This window comes from Hyperoodon ampullatus (assembly GCF_949752795.1).
Source record: "Hyperoodon ampullatus genome assembly, chromosome: 9".
NCBI lineage: Eukaryota > Metazoa > Chordata > Mammalia > Artiodactyla > Ziphiidae > Hyperoodon > Hyperoodon ampullatus.
In genome coordinates, this window is record NC_136922.1 from 59,591,236 (window position 1) to 59,609,414 (window position 18,179).

An 18,179-nucleotide genomic window follows, 5' to 3' on the forward strand; every position below is an offset into this window, starting at 1 on the left:
ATTTTAACTCTGGTAAAAATGGAAAACTATGAAACACCAAAATACCTTGGGTTACTTTTAACATTTTATCATTCATAGAGTTGAAAAAATTATCTGATATAAATTATATAATCTGAAGATAAGAGTGAGTGAGCTGCTCCAAGATCTACAGAAATAAGGCGCTTTAGTTCAATTAAGTGATTTCCCTGCAGGCAATGTCTTTTCAATCTGAGCTAATGACATCATTTAAGGAGGATGGTCCATTTAACTAAAAGGATCTTTTACAAGGCAGACAGACAGAAGGCAATCTAAGAATATTTGCAAGGACTTTCCATATTTCAAAATCATAATAGTGAAATGTCTACATAAAATTCTTAAAGTTACATATTAATCAATACACTGCAGAAGTTCATGAAAAAGAATGTAATAAAGCTCTTAAGACGTTTTCCCCATTATTTTTCTCTTTAAAGAAACCAATTCTTCTCTAATGGCAATTAGACTACTTCAGACTAGCAGTGACATGGAGTTTCTAGAAATTAGGACCTTATTTCTGAAATGCTAAACTTCTTTACCTACCTGCTATTTCTAGGATAACCCTCCCCAGGTCCTATAGGCTTACTTTTACCTGACTTTAAACTTCTGCATGTGAAATAGGCAAAAGGACAACTGCCAACTATCTATCCTTAACTAAACTAAACTAGGTTGACCAGAAATTAAACTGTTCTCTGAGATGAGAAAAAGTTTCAGGAATCCTCCAGAGGGCTCTTTCCTTAACCCTGTGCCCTAGAATCAGAAATTGAAAGTCTTAAGTGGACCACCCTTACATAAAAATTCCTCACAGCTCAGGATCCAGACAAGAAAAACCACTTTGCCACCATAGCCTGGGGAGAAGACAGATGACTTAAATCATACAGTAGATGAAATCAACCAAATTCTCTAGGAAATGTTTCTTTTTCCTAATTCTGGGTTTTAAAATTATTTTTCACTTAACAATATAAAGTGATTACTATCGTGTATGACTTGACAAGTAAGTTAAAATAAGGGCAAGAGATAGATAGTCTTAGCCCTAAATAAGGGACATATAATCTAAGTTATAGAAGCATTTCTGCCACTAACAGTTGTGTGACCTTGGATGAGTCATTAATACTCATTGGTTTACTCATCTGTAAAATAATCTCTGAGGCTACATTCAACTCTCACAGTTGATAATTCTCTCACATATCAGAATAAAAATGATTCTTTTTTTTTTTTTTTTTTTTTTGCAGTACGCGGGCCTTTCACTGTTGTGGCCTCTCCCGTTGCGGAGCACAGGCTCCGGACGTGCAGGCTCAGCCGCTCTGCAGCACGTGGGATCCTCCCGGACCAGGGCCCGAACCCACGTCCCCTGTGTCGGCAGGCAGACCCTCAACCACTGTGCCACCAGGGAAGCCCCTAAAATGATTCATTTTTTAAAGCAGATTAGTGAAATATAGAGCTACTATTAAGTGAGTCAAGTTTTACACTTGCTAATTTTGACAGATTTTTTTTTTTTTTTTTTTTTTTTTGCTGTACGCGGGCTTCTCACTGCTGTGGCCTCTCCCGTTGCGGAGCACAGGCTCCGGACACACAGGCTCCGCGGCCATGGCTCGCAGGCCCAGCCGCTCCACGGCATGTGGGATCTTCCGGGATCGGGGCACGAACCCGTGTCCCCTGCATCGGCAGGCGGACTCTCAACCACTGCGCCACCAGGGAAGCCCTTGACAGATTTTTAAAGCCGCAAAATCTAGGCTTTAAAAACAATTAATTTGCCTGGCTGTCAGGAAATGTGCCTGCCCTAGGAAATTAGAGCTCAAAAGAAACCAAGAACAGAGTAAGAGATTGGTTAAGTATCTAAGAAGAATTTGATATATTAGCTGAAGCTACTTCATCCAATCTTTCTATTCAGAAATGATCATAATAAGTTAAAAGAAAAGAAGAAAATTCCCTAAAGTCATCTGGTTCTCTAATCAATTGAGCTGCTATCCCCAGAAAAAGCCCAATTTTTAAAAATTGACCATTTTTTTCTTTTTGGGGGGAAATGGTATAATTCATATTGTTTTCTATTTTTTAATACAGGCATTAGTAAAATCTGTATTTTCATTTATAGAAACTACAAAGCCAACACATATCATCTATAATAATTTGCCTCATACAATCCTAGGTGTACGGAGAAGTAGGTAAAGGAGTAGACAAAACAAGTTGATCGTAAGTAGATAAATGTTTGTGTCCAAATTAAAGATATTTTACCATATAAACAGAAAAAGTCCTAAAGGCTTATAAGATAAGAGCCACAGAAATTCAATGTTATTCTTCCTACAAAGCGTTTGCAATCAAATTCCCCCATCTTTGAAACCTGGGCCAAGTTCCTTATCACTTGTGATAGATACACTTCAGTAATTATATACAGCCAAAGAGGACAAATGTAAAGATTCAGATGTTGGTTCCAGTAAATAATTTATTCCTTTTGATGAATATTCTAATAGTAAGGCATACCACTTTTTCCCACCAGAAAGCTCTAAGCTTTTTTTTTTTTTTTTTTGCGGTACGTGGGCCTCTCACTGTTGTGGCCTCTCCCGTTGCGGAGCACAGGTCCCGGATGCACAGGCCCAGCGGCCATGGCTCACGGGCCCAACCGCTCTGCGGCATGTGGGATCCTCCCGGACCAGGGCACGAACCCATGTCCCCTGCATCGGCAGGCGGACTCTCAACCACTGCGCCACCAGGGAAGCCCTAAGCTTTTTAATAAGATTAAATTATCTAAGTATTAAATACTTCAACCTTATCTTAGATCACAAAATGGATAAACTCATAAGTAGATTTTTGAATTTTTCTTCCTATTATAAGTACTTCGTTTTGATAACTTTAGAAGTAGTGTGATTAATCAACATTTATTAGCAAAATACAATTCTCAGCACTCTAAGTGAAATAACAAAATTCTAGTCACCTCAAATCCATTTTGGAAAGAGATGAAGTATAAACAATGGTGTGTCATTTAAGCTCCCATGTTCTGTTTAGATTTACTGGGCAACAACCAGATAATCAAGATATGGTCCCATAAAAAGACAGAGGAAGCAGTCACCTATAGAGTACCATTGGAAAAACCTAGGAAGTTACTTACGTCATAAAACCAAAATCTCTCCCACTACCTGATGGCTCTTACCTTATATACATCATCTGTCCTTAATTGTTCAGGGTTATTAAGGAATGCTTCTTTGTTAGATATAAATAGCAACTAATCAACCTTATCCTTTATTCATTTACCACGAGCAGAACACAAAATATGTGGGCAAGTGAGATAATAGGTTAAGATTTAGTGGGAGGAGGTTAGAAAAAGGTCTGGAGGGATGGAGAGAAAATAAGGTATTTTCATCTATGTCAGAAGTGTTAGACTAGATTTCCTTTATTCCCTTCTAACTCTAAAATTCTACAATTTATTTTTCTTAAATCAATAATACAAATGATTAACAAGGAAGAAATATTTACAACACACATGATGTTTTAGAATCCTTAAACTATAATGGATGTTTAATAAAGAAAAGAACATGCTAATGTTAAAAACAAGCAAATACATGAAAAGGCAATTTACAAAACATACAAATAATTAAGAAATATATGAAAAAAATTCACCATCACTAGTAATAAAAGAAATACAGGGCTTCCCTGGTGGCACAGTGGTTGAGAGTCAGCCTGCCGATGCAGGGGACATGGGTTCGTGCCCTGGTCCGGGAAGATCCCACATGCCGCGGAGCGGCTGGGCCCGTGAGCCATGGCCGCTGAGACTGCGTGTCCGGAGCCTGTGCTCTGCAACGGGAGAGACCACAACAGTGAGAGGCCCGCGTACCGCAAAAAAAAAAAAAAAAAAAAGAAATACAATGTTATATATGTCAATTATATCCAAAAAAAAAACTGGAAAAAAGAAATGCAAATTAAAACAACAATGAAACACTATTTTTGGCAAATATTTGAAAAACTAACAACCAGTGTATAAAAAAACCCACAATATCATGGAAAGATGTTCCCAGTACATAATATGGAAAAATCAGATTATAAAATGGCATATAGAATATGAGGTCAGATATGCACAGAAAATGTCTCTAGACTGATATATACCAGAATTTTAGCAGGGATTATTTCTATTACTGATGATTATGTTCTTCTTTATGCTTATCAGTTGTGGTGATCTTAAAATATGTTCACAAATTCTTTGACACTGCTCCCTTCAAAAGGTAGAGACTAATCCCTTTCCCCTTGAATGCGAGTCAAATTCAATGATTTGTTTCTAATGAACAGAATGTAGCTGGAGTGATGTTATGTGACTTCTGAGGATAGGTCATAAAATAGCTTCCACTTGGCTCTTTCTTGAATCACTGGCTCTGGGGGAACCAGTCCACTGTGTTATGAGGATACCCAAACAGCCAACGGAAAGGCCCACGTGAGAAGGAACTAAGGCCTCCTGACAACAGTGAGCACCAACTTGTAGCCAAGTGAGTGAGTCACCTTGAAAATGGATTCTCTACCTCCAGCCAAACTTTCAGATGACTGTGCCCCCAGCTAACATTTTGACTACAATCTTATTAGAGACCCCAAGCCAAAAACACAGTGCTAAACTGTTCCCACATTCCTGACCCACAGAGAATGTGAAAATAATAAAATGTTTATTGTTTAATAAGTAAATAATAATAAAATAATATATAGGTTTTAGGTAATTTGCTATGTAGCAATAAATAACTATACATCTCTATAGGGTTGTGATTAAAAGTGCAGACTTTGCCTTCATAAATAATCAAAAAGGTGGAAACAACTCAAGAGTCTATCAATAAATAGATAAGCATTTATTGGTATAGGTTACCAATTCCGAAACTACTTTCTTTGAATTATGGGCTTGAGCAAATGAGTAAATACATTGAGAATGATGGAAGCTTAGTTTCTCACTACTAGAGAAGGGAGTTACAAATATGCAAAGGAAGAAGACCAGAATGTAGCCTGTGGTGTTGGATTGGAATTGGGGTTACCAGAGTGAATTAATAGTTATTGGTAGGTAAACAGGTAGGTAGATGGATAGGTGGATGGATAGGTACATGAATGTTTAGATACCTACTGTGCACAGCAAGCTTAAAATTTAGTAGCTTAAAACAACAACCATTTCATTATCTCTCATAATTGTGTTACTCACGTCTTTTTATTTTCTATGCTTTTTGATGTTTTGACATCTGGGGCCTTGCTGATTCAAGAGAGTGTGCCCCTCAGGGCTAGCCAATTCCTGGAGATAGTAAAGAACTCTCCAGCAGTGTGCCTTTTATATGCAATCCAACCAATCCAATCTCCTAATACCACCTCCTTTATCTAGCTCATATACTTCATCCAGGCCACTAATGATCCACCTTAATCACTTCAGGGCTATTGGACAAATAGGAATCAAGTTGATTCCTGTGTCCTTATATAATATATTCCTATTATTTTTTGAGCACTACATATAACAGATGTTTTAAGCTCATTTGTACCCCAGTCCTGAATCAGCCTTTTCTCTAAGAAGCCTTGGTTCTTTTTAGTGGAAAATGGTACTTAGAAACCAAGATCTAGGTGCTCAGCATGCTCATGTTACTGGTGTATCAATGCTTCTAGACTTGTAGTGGACAGAACTGGGAAATACTGTACATAATATATCCCTATTGGACTCTGGCTAATAATAATGCATCAAAAAATAATTTGAATTGCTTTAAGATTAATAACATATAAAAAATAAACTGTTTTAATGCCTTCCATGTTAAATCTGATAAATTTTTTTCAATTCTCATATTCAGTGACCTCTCTGTTGCTTCTGATTGTTATTCTCTTAACTGAATCTGTCTCCCTCTTCTCTATGACACTATGCCATACTAATTCCCCCTCTAATCATCCTTACTCTTTTGCAGCTTTTTCTTTCCTTCTCTCATTTAACAGTTTCTTCTTCCATTTCCATTTCTTCAATGAGTTCACAATGTAACCTCAAATTTTATATAAATGTCTTCATATTTTATAACTCTACTTCTGTCTTCTCATATTCTCTCTAATCTCATACCATAGTTCCAAGACTCTAAGGAACATCTTTACATGCATACACTACCAAGATTATACTACCTTTCCCATGATCTAATAATCCTTCCTAACATCCCTACTAGTTTCAATAACTGTTTATCCTTTCCAAGTTGTGCCTCCAGCAGTTAAAATAGAAATTATTGAGCACAGTAGGTGCTCCCTTAATATTTGTTGAATGACTAAATGCCAAAATTAATTTCCCTGTTATTGTACTTACAAATTTAATTATCTATGATCCCTCCTTCTTCTGTGTCAGTTACCTAGTCCATTCATCTTCCTCTATCCCATTTCTAATATTTGACATTCTGCCCTCCAAAATCAAAATGCAAAACTCAGGTCTTTCTCATCTTCGTTCTTATTTCAAGAGCCTCCCAACTGATGACTGGACCAACTTTATGTTCTTCCTTCAAAGTCCACTTTTCCTTCTTCCCCCCACCCCAGTTTTATTGAGATATAACTGATATACAGTACTAGGTAAATTTAAGATGTACATCATAATGACTTGACATAAATATAGTGTGAAATGATTACCACAATAAGTTTAGTTAACAATCACCACCTGTTGCCAAAAAAAGGTTTTTTCCTTGTGATGAGAACTTTTGGGATCTACTCTCTTAGCAGCTTTCATATATACCATACAGCAGTGTTAACTATAGTCATCATGTTGTATATTACATTCCAAGGACTTAATTATCTTATAACTGGAAGTATGTAGCTTTTGACCATCTTCATCCAATTCCTCCAACTTCTGATAACCACAAATCTGATCTCTTTTTCAATGAGCTTTTGTTTTTGTTTTTTAGATTCTGCATGTAGGTGAAATCATACAGTATTTATCTTTCTCTTTGTCTGGCTTATTTCACTTAGCATAATGTCCTCAAGGTCCATCCAAGGTTGCAAATGGCAGGATTTCCTTCTTTCTACAGTTGAATAGTATTATATATAATATATAATATATACTATATATATTTCATACATTTTTATGCATTCATCTGTCAATGGACACTTAGGTTGTTTCCATGTCTTGGCTATTGTAAATAATGCTGAAATGAACACAGGGGTACAGATATCTCTTATCTCATTTCCTTCAGATATATACCCAGAAGTGGAATTGCTGGATCATATAGTAGTTCTATTTTTCAAATTTTTGAAGAACCTCCATACTGTTTTCCACAGTGTGGCTGTACTCATTCACATTCCCACCTACAGCACACAAGGGTTCCCTTTGCTCCACATCCTTGCCAGTATTTGTTATTTCTTGTTTTGATGATAGCCACTCTAATAGGTGTGAGTTGATATTTTATTGTGGCTTTGATTTGCATTTCCCTAATGATTAGCAATGTTAAGCACCTCTTCATCTTCTTGTTGGCCATTAGAATATCTTTGGGAAAATATCTATTCAGGTCCTTTGCCCATTTTTAAATTGGATTATTTGGGGTTTTTGCTACTGAGTTGGTTGAGTTCTTTATATATTTCAGATATTAATCCCTTATCAGACATATGATTTGCAAATATTTTCTCCCATTCAGTAGGTTGCCTTTTAATTTTGTTGATGGTTTCCTTTGCTGTGCAGAAGCTTTTCAGTTTGATGTAGTCCAAATTGGTTTTTTTATATTTTATTGCTTGTGAACAGTCCACGTTTCATAAAAATACCAGATTATCTTCCCACACCATGATTTTTATCCTCTCTTCTGCGTGAATCTAAACAAGGTCTAGGATTTGAAGTCATCTATTGATGACTGGCTAATTCACATGGTAGTACCTTTTATCTCAAGCTTTACTGAATCCCTTTTTTGCAGCCCCATCATACTCATGGATAACTCCAAACTTTTGCTCATGCTGTTGTATCTCCATATAAAGTCTACCAGCACACTGTATTTTTATATTTCTAGATCTCACAGTGTCTCTGAGTCCTGATTATGAATGCAAACATTATACTAAACTATGCTTTCACAATAAATGGTCTTAGCTATTGAGCTGACTATACACAAATCCCAGGCTAGACCCAACAGAGAGTTTTAAAAAACGTACTTATATGAATTTGTCTTTTCACCTAAAAGTGGTATTGAAAAGAGAAACTGGTTAACTGACTTTTGGTTAAACAAAGGTTAACCATATATGTTATAGTTTATATTACATCACCATTAGCTTTTGTTCTATAGTTTCTAATGTATATGACCACAGGCAGGGACCTTGTCTTATTTTGTGTTTCCCTAACGGGATAAACATTAATACTTATTAGCAACCTTACGTATTCTGGACACATTTTCCTTGAAATAGTCACATATTCTAGGTTTTATTTTATTTTTCTTAATTTATCTCAAAATTTTGTTACTATACTATACTATAAAACTATACTATACTATACTATAAAACTATACTATAAAATAATAAAATAAAATGTCTACTGTAAATGTACAATTTTATATACAATTATATAATACTCTACCCTGATTAAAACACTATTAACTATAAAATAAAATTCATTCATTAAAAGGCAGATGATGTTAGATATCAGAAAAAGAGATTTAGTTACTGAAGTAACAAAAGAACATCCTTATAAAGGAATCTCACTGTAAGGTAGCCCCATTGTATAGGCCCCTAAACATGCATTATCACAAGATACCAGTTTACTATTTTTGAAGGAGAAATTATAATGCCATTTTAGAAAAACAAATCAACCCACAATTAGGTGTTTATTGTCTTACCCATTTTAAAACTATTTTATACTGGCCAGTTTCTCCCAGTGCACTGAATATCATGAAGTTGCCATCACCCATTCCCCAGGCATTTTGTACTTTTGATATACAAACTGATTTCACTATTAATCTAAGCAAAATTATGTTGAGAAATTTTCCATGGAGAAAATAAAAATTATCTACTTCATCCTACTAGTTTTAGAATAGTCCACTGTATAGATTGCCACTATTCCCTTCTTTAAGAAAAACAATAAATGGTGACTATAGCTTTAAAATGAAATTTATTTTACTAATATCTATGTCAACTAATATGTTTTTGTACCTATCCTTCCAAAAGGATTCCATCAAAAAAAAAAACATATGATTCCTATCACTTTAGAATTCTCTCACATAACTGAAAAAAATTTTTTTTTCTAAAGCAGATAAAGAAAAGAATCTTAAATGATTCAAATTTTACAGTTGTTAATACTAACAGACTCTTCACAGAAAATATAGATGTGGTGTGAGGAGATCACACTTCACTAACTGGAGTCAGGAAGCTAACGTTTGGGATTGGGTGTTAGGGAGGCAGATGACATTGTACTAGGAACACAGACACTGGAGTCAGAGAGATTCTGGTGTGAATTCTCATATTCCCACTTCTTAGCCATGTGATCATCCTAAATTTCAGTTTCTTTATTAGCAAAATGGGTATAATACTTCCTACACCAGGATGTTATGAGGATTCAAAATAAAACATGGGAAACACCCAGCACAGTGCCTGGCCCATGAAAGTCCAGTAAACAGTGCTAGTAGTAGTGATGAGATAATGACCTTGAGAAGCCAACTAAGCATTCTAAGTCTTAAGTGTTCACCTGCAAGATGAGGAAGTAGCATACTCAATGACTTTCTAAGTCCCTTACAGAACTAAAAAGACTACATGATTCCCATGGTTAAAAATCAACAAACATGAATTCGACTTCTTCAAACCATCTAGACCGTAGATGCGCCATTAAATTAGGAAAACAATAATTCTTTAAAGTATTTTCAGATTTATAAAGAAAATTCACATTGATTATCTCATTTGGGCCTCAAATAACTCCATGGGCTTCAAATAACCCCATGATATTATTGTCCTTATGTCAATCTAACTATAAAATGAACTTTAAAGTGACTATTTCTTCAATCTAACTATAAAATGAACTTTAAAGAAGCCAAGTGGTTTGGTCAGGTCACAAAGCTAGTATCAGAGATTTCAACTCCTGTTTGTCAGCATCCAAAGCAACAGAGATTCCATCTCCTGTCTGTCAGCATCCAAAGCAAATGTTCCTAAACACTACTAGCCTGCAGGACAGGTATTAGTGCCCCACGAGAGAAAGATCATAGGTTTTGGAGGAAAAAATACCTAAATTTCCTCCTCAGCTTCACCATTACTTGCTTTGTGGCATTGGACAAATCACCTCATCTCTCTGGACCATAGCTTCTTCAATAATAAAACAATAATTCACCATGCATACCACTGAAATTTATTCTGATATATTTCTCTAGAGATTTTAACTTAAAGATCTAAGGAAGCCACATGAGTACTAAAATTTCTGATGAACAGATAATAAAATCCCATCATTTTCCTCAACCCCACCAATTGCTCCTTCCTTACTCCTATATCCTCCTTACCTAAAGAAGAGCACCAGAAACCTCTCATTGTCCCTGTTTATCTTCTTCCCCAACAAATGAACCTATGTGTAAAAACTGAAGTCCAAAAAGATATAACTTTGTACTTCTTATATTTGCAAGGAGATGGAGGGAAGAACCTAGTTAATAATAAGAGAGATGCCCCCATCTGCAGGTGACAATTGTTATAAAGTCCCACTAAGAAAACTAACTTTTACTATGTATCCCCAAATGAGAAATCGTTAACAGGGGAAAGGACACTTGGCAATAAATGCCACCTAATTATATAGACTAATAAATACAAGTGATTTTAATGTAGTAGATTAGAGTTTTAAAATCCCATTTTTGCAACTAGGATTTGCAAGAGAGTTTAGTAATTTAGAGAACATTTTCCTTATTACATCAAAGTCCTATAATTTACCTTATAAATAAAATGTTCATAAAAGCTATAATCTTAATTCATATAACTCACATCCTAACTTTGGCAATTTACTTGAAGGCATGTTAATTTTTAAACAATTTAAAACCATTCTTAAAAGTATTTTCCATTTCCTCCTAGAGCTCCAATTTGTTTTTGAAGAAATTGTTCCAAAGATGTTAACTGAAACTGCAAAGGGACAGCTGCTTGATACGATGGGGCATATTACTGCTTTGCAATATCAAATCACTCAGCCTCACTCCTTTTCCCTTTTTTGGGCTCTAGGTTGCCACTAAAGTGGCTATTTATTAGTAAGTAAATACAGTGATGGTCATATTGTACATACTGATATGCCCTAAGGTCCTTTTATTGGGAAATGAGAGTATTTGCCCATACACACTTAATGTCTATGTTAATGTCTGCACTTGCTTTAACTTTCCCTAAATCCCAAAACACGTTTCAAGATTTGTTAACTGGAAAATTTCACACCACTACACTTTTTCGTTGTTCATTTTAAATTATGGAAACTCTCATATCTGTCATGAACCTTAGGAGACAAAAATAGAAAAAACATTCCTTAAGTTGGAACAAAAGGTAATATGGTCTAAATATAATATCACAGAGTGTAATCTTATATTAATCTTAAAAATTTAACCTTATATTAATCTTACATATGCATTACCATGAATTATGTCAACAATTTATACAAAACAATGGATTTAAATTATATATATCAAAATATATAGGTTCAAATGGTTTTTGCATTTTTCCTTTAAAGTATAGTAGGTATTTTTTAATTATCAGAAAATAATGCAAGAGTAAAATTAACATTATCTATGGTCATATCACCCTTTACATCATCTTCCTTAAAATCTTGAAACTCAAGTCCTAACCATATAGTTTGAGATAATCCATAAAACCATGTTTTTTAAAAAAAGGATTTTCTGGTCCTGGTTTCCCAGGGTCATAAAACTCAGACTGGCCTCCCCAAATTTATCTTTTCTCACTTGTTTCTTAACTTAAAGGTTTAACAAATTAAACCTTTGTTTATTATTAAAGACACATTTTCTTCTGCAGATTCATTCCTGTGAGAAATATGTTCCAAATTCTATATACCCACATTGTATTCGAATTTTAAATTTGACTTATTTAACTTTATATAAAGAATAGTCTTTAAATTTGACAAAGCCATTTAAAACTCTACTAACAATTTATCTTTCAACACTATTTGTTAAATTTTTCTCTAGCATAAATTCTACTTGGGAGATACAAACACTCAGAGTATGGATATACGTAATACATACACTAGGGTCAGAATTGATTTCCTATCTTTGAACCTGCTGGGCAAAAAAGTAACAGTATGCAACTGTACTCATGCTGTGCAAACCTCCATGCTAATATGCCTATTAAAATTCTAACACATTGGGGTTTTCTATGCCTATTTATACTATGCATACCTTTATTCTATACTTTTTCAAAAAATGTTATGTGTAGGTGCAAAATTTTAAAGCCAACAACAACAAAAATGGTTATCAGCTTGCCTTGTATTAGAATCTCTTTTGTCCGCCAATCAACAATAAAGTATTATTCTACCATCACAAAAGGAAAACCTTTGGAGGCAGTAGAGGACTATGGGTTGTGCAAATGTGCAGTTGCTAAGAAGCAAATATGCCTCTCTTCTAATCAAATAGCCCCAGCTCAGCGATGCCGCTGGCTTGGAGCAAGAAGCAAATTCCACCAGCCACAAACTTAGAAACAGTCTTGAATTATTTGTTGCTGACCGCTGGCTGAACCCTTCCTGATGAGCACCATCACCATTAGCCACTACTCAGTGTATTCCATCAACCAATGGCAATAGCAGCATGCTACAGCTCAGGCTACAAGAAATTGATCAAACAGGGTAATGAGACTATTTCTTCACAGAGGTTATTTTAAATGAATATAAATATTTTCTTTCTACATAATTTGCCACAGAAAGGTCACTGAACTCCCTGTGATTCCAAAGAAAAATGCTTTACTGTCCCCCTTTACATATTTAAGTTAAGATAAAGCCAACAAACAATTCAGGGCATTTTTTGATATTAGGGGCAAATTCTAATGAGCTGGCATTTGTGACAACAGATTAGCTGTAATATTTTAGCTTCACATTAACTTATAGCTAAAAACTGATCAAATAATGCTACTCTATAAAGATAAAACTGATCATGATTTACCAATTAAAAACATTTATAAGAGTACATTTCTGTTTGAAGAAAGCACAATTAATCTCTAATGTAGGTGATAGTGAGGACATGAATCATATATATGCCTTCTTAGCTGAAGTTATTAAAATTTGATATAATTGTTGTAAATTATTTAGTGAAGCATTCATTTTTCTATAGCCCACCTCCTCCTGCTAGACAGTAGAATAAGATGCATGTTAACTATCCCAGTTAGCACATGAATCATTTCACTGACAACTGATTTAGTTCTTACAGAGTGACATTTATTGCTCCTTTTCTCTATATACTTTAAACTAAAACAATTATAAACAACTGGATTTAACATCACAACATGACCAAATTACAGCAATTTAGCTGTATATTTTATCTAACATAAAATGAAAATGTTCTGCAAAGTTCAGTTTTCAGTTAGTAGACTTCCCCTATAGTGGTATTAAAATAATCCCAGCTGAATCACTATTTAAGAACTTTAAACGCCCACATACCAGCAACAATAAGAATTTGAAGTAAATATTTCTAACATATCAGCATTCTGTAATTATTATAACCAACATAGATTATGTAACATCTAATTAAAAGTTTCAACTCAGTAGAAACACTTTTATATGAATGGACACCTCTAAAAACATTCTAAAAGATGTGTCTTGTGTCATTAAAAATGAATGTGATCTAATATGATACAGTAAATATTGGTCAAAATGAACTGCTTTACATGCAGGTTCTTTGAGACTTTCAGCAATAATTTATTTTTGTTTATGATCTTTACATCAGAAAACAAATAGGTCAGATAATTCTTTGCCTTCATCAAAAATGTCTAGTTTACTATGTAATATGAAAAAAGAAATGTTTCAGCATATAGAACTGTGTGCTTAGGCAATTTTTTTAAATTACTGAAACTCAGATGTGCTTTTAATAACTATTTTTTAAAACTGTTTATGGATGTTATTACGGATGACAGTAAAACCACCTCACCTACCAAAAAAACCACAAGATATACGCAAATGGCCACTTTTTTTAAGAAGGGGATAAAGTATTGCTGGAGGTTAGAAGGTTATTTGTGCCACTGATAGGGATTTCTAAATATTCATTATTGGAAAATGGTGGCAGTCATAATAGGATTTTAAATACACATTCAAGTAACTTTTACCCAGAGATACAAGGCTTTGAATGAAACAGAAAACCTCCACAATTAATTTTAAATTAATCTCTCTTGAAAGGGAGGGCCACTGAAGAACTAGACAGAATACAATACAGAGAGGAGAAGCTCAAGGCTTACACACAGTATTTGTTTAGGTGCATTCTATTCCTTTCACAATAAAATTCTTCCATGCTTTAAGAAATGGCTAAAGGAGAGTCTCTAAATAAAAATCAATAATTAGTTAAAAGAAAATTAGGATCAAATAGCAAGAAGCATCCCATCAGCTGTCTAACAATATGACAAATTCAGCAGCAACCACAAAGAACCAATATAACTTCTGGTGCCAAGGAGCCAGATGGTACTGCTGGAAGAAATTAAGTCTACAGATTGGCAGTTCGACCCTGTGATTATTGCCCAAGGGAGGACAAAGTGGAAGAAGAGCGGGAGGTTCAGTACGATGGGGATAAATCAATTACCACCAACTCACCACATCCTTCCTATCATAGCCTAATAACGGATTCTAAATACCATCCCAGTGAACTGTCAAAGGTTTAAATAGTCCCAGTCTTAGTTGGGAATGATAAACTTATATATAGTAAAAAGTAAAAGATAATCTCAGCTTTTCATCATAGGCCCTAGCAAAGTACACCAATAACTTCATCCACAGACAACAAATACTAAAGTATTTTAGTCATAGCTTTGTTGTGAAAAATAAAGCTTTTTTTTTCTATTTTTTATTTTGTGTTACATTCAACCATGACATTTGTTAAAATTCTGCATGTTTTCCAAAAAGAGAATTACAGAGAGATAATGGTTACATATAATGGTCTCATGACTAAACAATTGACGTACATGTTTTATAAAAAATTATTTCACTTATATTTTTGGACACACACAAAGAAAGTACTTCCCACTTGTGATATCTAAAGAATGCTAAAGAAACAGTAACATCTCAAGACATGTTCAAAGTCAAATCATGATAGGGAAAAGATAATACACATTGTCAATTTATGCAATTATGAGAAATTCAATATCAGTTAAGTCATACTTTTGAAATGTAAGACAGTTATACACTTAGTAACGTCTGGCAAAGCTTATGCTGAGGGAGCTTTTTTGGTTTTTTATTACCATCCTTCCTTGGCCTATCATCACCTATGAATATATATAGCTGCTTTGTATTACTCTAGCTTGAGTAGGTCAGAAAATTAGATAAGAAAATAAGAATATTAAAATATTAAAGATAAAAAATTAAGAGTATTGACATTTTTAAATCCTAAGAATATACAATTTTACAATATAAATATGTGTTGATTCATTTAATATATTAGCAACTACACTGATAGATAGATGGCCTTTGGATTTAGTCTCATAACCCAATCAGCAACAGATCAATTACATTTCATTAATAAATAAATCTGATAAAGCAAAAATGTTTTTTGGTTAATTAGTCTGTAAGTATAAAAGCAAGGACTGAATTTACAAGGCTTCTAGAAAAGGATTAGTCAAATTGCAGGTACACACTAATTTGATCGATGTTCACCAAAACCTTTCTAATACATTTTCTAGCATATTGCAGAAGGCTAGGAAATGAACTGCTAACATGAGTTGCTCAGTGCACTATCTGAATCCCTGTTGTGGGCACTGACAGCCACAGTGATACAAAAATTAATCACAGAGGATATGCCCTATCTAAACTATACCGAACTCACTTTTCCTCATCTAACTAAACTTGTGTTTGTATACTTCCAACAGCTTGTTTGAAATACTGTTATAAAACTTAAAATGTACATCAGCATTTCAACTTCTTAGGACACATTCCCTCACTGTAATTTTGGGGTATATAGCTGTTAAACCTTCATATTTCTGAACTAAATAACAGACCAGCAATGTTTTTAAAGCCTCAGAGGAGAACAGCTAGTTCACAGGAGTGTCTGTATTCACACAGGTCAATAGGTTCCAGTATCCATAAAGATTCATAAAAATACATTAAAATGTATTTCAATGTTAGTCAAAAAAATATCAACAGAAAAAAAATGATGAGAGATACCTTATAAAAGCTCAGTGGATAGTAAAACAGAGCAGGACAAAATTTATTGGGGAAATTTTTTAAACTAAAGAAGCTACTAGTAAATAAAATCCAAATATTTTGCATATAATAAAAACACTAACTTTTATTGGGTGATATATTTTTATCACCCAAAGGATAACTTTGCAAATACCAGTATCAGAATTCCAGTTGACACAGTTCAAGACAGCAATATTAAGATTTTAATTGTACTCAATTATGAAACATGTAGTTATATGATACAGGTTTATTTCTTTGGAAAAAATCAAATATTTAACAACCTGATTTTAAAAACAGGGAATGACTGTCACAAAAAAGAACTCATCCATTTACAAAATAGGGTCCACCAGCAAGTATTCTTAAAATTTGGGACTTGAAGATACAAACTACTATATATAAAATAGATAAACAACAAGGCCTTACTGTATAGCACACGGAACTATATCAGTATCTTATAATAAACTATAATAGAAAAGAAAAACAAGAAAAAATTCCAGAGAAAATATATACTAAAACAAAGTTATTCATCTAATCACTTGGTCATCTTGTGACATTACAATAGCCAAGAGCTAACAATGGGCAAGTCCTATGTGCCAGTCACTTATCCTTACAATAATCCTATGAGATACTACAATTATCCCTATTTTTATAAGCCCAGAAACTAAGGCTTAGAGAGAAAATAATTTTTCCAGTGTCAAACAAGGATTGAACCCAGGTACATGTAATACCACAGTCTGTGCACTTAACCACAATACAATTTGATCCTTGATATGATGAAGTACAAATTTTACCCTCTTTAAAGCCCTTCAAAATCTAGTTTTCGGATACCAGAAGTATATCCCATCTGCCTTGACTAATGCTTAATATTGGTTAGACTGCCAGGGCAAAACACAGTTAATAAATATGATTCCTTAATTACAAGGAGAAATATGATTAGACAGTAAAAACAAAGAGAAAAGAAAAGCCTAAGAACATACCAGGATTCAAATGAATGCTGAAGAAAACTCAAGATAAAATGTATCCCCGTATGTATATAATCATATTAAGGAATGAAAGTAATTAATGGCTTCTAAAATTCTGTAAATTAAGATCATATGTTTAGAAGCAAAAGCAACAATTTTCCTGGTTTACCTGTGAGGAAACTTGGGGCAGATGTCTCTATTCTGAACCTCCTAATCTATCTCTTTCTACAATCTCTGGCAAGTCTTATCATTCTCATGACATTCAACATGTTTAGGCAAATAAATCCATGATTCTCCATATCTCTATCCCATATCTCAGACTCCCTCTTAAATTTCTTTGACTAAATTTCTCAATACTCCTTCAAGCTCAACAGACTTGATGCTTCTTGTCCTCTTTATAGATGGCCTCACCTCCTTGAGAAAAGAATCTAAATGTCAGGGTTCATCTTAGGTCTCATGGTGAAATCTACTGTTGGTCCTTCCCCATATCCCCTCTGGGTACTTACTCTCCCTTGTCCCTTGCCTCCACCGTCAAGGTGACCAACAAGCCTCTAGTCAGGTCCTTCTTATGCGTGCGCTCCCCAGAAGGGTGCCCATCCCTGTCTCTCTTCCCCACTTCAGCTCCCCTCCCACAGCAAACCAAATTTTTATTTGTCTTCTGAGACATTCCTCACAGCTCTTATCTCTACTTGCTTAATCAATTATCTACTTGCTTTACCCATTATTACCTCTGTTAAATGACAATTGATGACCCAAAGTAGCAGTAAGCTGGTCCTCAACTCTCTTTCCTCTGCTCATCTTAAAAGTAGTGACATGTCTTATTAATACCCCAGTCTAACAAAATAAACTGTAAAATTTGTTGAATTAAACTTTTATTCCATGTAGCACTCTGCCTAAAGCATACAACACTGTTACCCTCTCTCACTACTTATATTTAAAAAAATCAATTCTTC

General features: G+C 34.4%; 1 protein-coding gene across 1 annotated transcript in view; it reads right to left on the minus strand.

The window, feature by feature from the left end:
• The window catches only part of SKAP2 (src kinase associated phosphoprotein 2), a gene marked incomplete at both ends in the record, with an annotated part of 146,906 nt that overhangs the window by 102,241 nt on the left and 26,486 nt on the right, over nt 1–18,179 (minus strand). The window lies entirely within an intron of this gene.